Source organism: Montipora capricornis, chromosome 14 (assembly GCF_036669925.1).
Source record: "Montipora capricornis isolate CH-2021 chromosome 14, ASM3666992v2, whole genome shotgun sequence".
In the NCBI taxonomy this organism is placed as follows: domain Eukaryota; kingdom Metazoa; phylum Cnidaria; class Anthozoa; order Scleractinia; family Acroporidae; genus Montipora; species Montipora capricornis.
Window position 1 is genome coordinate 31,137,214 of NC_090896.1, and position 2,500 is coordinate 31,139,713.

The following is a 2,500-nucleotide window of genomic DNA, read 5'->3' on the forward strand; positions in this document are numbered from 1 at the left end:
CCTTGATCTCTCCTCGCTTCTCAAAGCTTAATTCCGGAACGCCTTCCAGTGATTTCCGCAAAAAACCATAAACTCATTCCTGTTCCTTCAACGTGTCTCACGGTAAATTAAAAATTCACTTAAATTAACAGTGCTATCGGCTCAGAAGGAAACTTTGGCCAAACGTAGTCTCGGGAACTCCACCATGTGAACACTTCATGTACAATTTGGAACAAATGACTTTTGAGAGACAACTGGCATCCAAAGGGAGTCCAAGTTGATTATGTGACTGCCGCCAGCTCTTTGTGAGAACGATACAGTGATTTAAGGTTGTTTAACCCTTTCATTCCCACGATCGAATCTTCATTCTCCCAACTAGTACCATATATTTCTTTGTTGGGTAGTTATGAGAATTTTGTGTTATATCAAGATCACACCTCTTAAGCTGATAATTATTTTCATTCTCAGCACACGTCTGACTGACGTTTAATTGAAATTGTGAGGAGAATTAACATGCTGATCACTTCCGGAAGTCTAAGGGTTATTTAAATGGAAAGCACTAAGTTTTAAGCCACTCTGACTGCTGTTGATGCTGCGCCTTCTTTCCTCTTCAGCCTCCTCCCTCTAATACTCCTCCTACTACTTCACTACTACCACCACTCCCAACACCACTACTACTACTACTACTACTACCACTACAACTACCACTACCACTACCACCACCATTACCACCACCATTACCACTACCACTGCTACTACTGCTACTACTACTGCTACTACTACTACTACTACTACTACTACTACTACTACTACTACTAGTACCCTTCTTAATCACTCCTCCTCCTCGTTCTCCCACTGCTGTCGCCAGTCTCACTGCTCCTATTTCCACAACTACCTACTACTCCCACCGCTACTACTACAACCACGACTACTACACCCACATAGACTATGATGACAACCACTGAGACTGCGACTACTACCATCAATACCACCGCTCCTCCTTCTACTACAGTCACTTTTAATGCTAATACCACTAGGACACCGACACTACTACTGCTGTTATCACTCCCACCGCTACTAGTGCCACTGGTAATAACATTACCACCACCGCCACCCAACTAGGTGCAGAAAAGTGTGCAGAATATGAGGGGAAAGCTTGGCCATTAACAAAGTTCAAGAATTCGGAAATTCAAAGTCATTGAACGATCAAATGAGGATAAATTAAGACGGCTTACAAGCCTACTGATGGTTCATTCATCGGCCATTTTCAATGCTGATTTCAGCGACCTAAACAATGGATAAATCTGAGCAAGGCTAGAAATGATAGAATTTCTTTCCTTACGTAAGTACAAACAAAGTGGAAGCGGATTGAAGGTGTACAACTAAAACAAAGGAATGAGGCCTAAAGACACGGTAATGGTTCAATATGAGCAGAATTTGTTTTCCTGAGAAGAAGGAAATAGAAAACACCTAAGCGATTTTCACCGGGCAAAGTCAGACGACAGAAACTGATAACAAGTTTTGACTAAAACTAAGTAAATTACTGACGTAAAAGAGATGTTAGTAGCAAGACAGAAGTTCCATTACGTTTCTGAGTCAAATTTTAAAAAAGGACAAGACTGCAGCAAGACTTGTATATACCTTAAACGAAATTCATTTAACCAGTGATGTGGGGCTTTAAGCCAAAGCACTAAACCATTTTCACTCCGACATGTGGCATGAGAGCTCAGTAAGATTTAGATTTTATTACTTAAAAAGAACTTGATGTAGTGAGCAGTGTTAGCGGGTTATAGTTGCTTTCTTTTCGAACAGTTACAATGGTTTAAACCCTGGAGTCATATCATAACTAAATGGAGTGAGATCGTCTGGGTCAAAGAAGACATTTAAAAGAACTTTGTTGACGTTGATAACAACAGGAAAAGCAAATCTGAGAACGTCACACATTTAACATGCAATACATTGAAGGCAAAAAGAGATTAAGTAATTTGATGAGAGCCTGACCGTATAATGACGCAAAGTTTCCTCGATTTAACCTCGAGGCAATTTGTACCAATTAAATTCGTGTAAAGCCGTCACACATTCTGCCAAATTTGACAAGTTAAGACTGCTATTCGTTACGAAATATATCCTGTAAGCAGTCAAGATGATGAGTGTAAGAGCCACAGCTCCAATAATTTAAATTATCGTTACTGTTTAACAAAATGGTAAACGGCCTAGCGTGCACTAATGCGTCATGGTGCACGCAGGAGGTTACTAAGCACGAGAGAAGCGTAAGAGTCGCTCGAGGCGATAGCCGAGAGCGACCTTAGCTTCTTGACTGCGTCTCGGGTTTGTAGAACTGTCGAGAATTCTCCCAACTCCCCCTCGTGTTTTTAGATGAGGCTGTGGAAACAGGAAAAGGTCCTCTATTGCTTAAGTGGGAGCGACCTTGAAATATGGAGAAAAGAATAGACCGTATTCATAAATGGCGGCTAATAAATTATTCTTTTGTCTTCCTGCTAACGAGACTAAGTAGCCTCGC

The 2,500-nt window shown here is 41.1% G+C and overlaps 1 protein-coding gene across 6 annotated transcripts in view; it reads right to left on the reverse strand.

Moving 5' to 3' along the window:
- The window catches only part of LOC138031237 (calcium-activated potassium channel subunit alpha-1-like), a 73,715-nt gene that overhangs the window by 18,278 nt on the left and 52,937 nt on the right, over window positions 1-2,500 (reverse strand). The window lies entirely within an intron of this gene.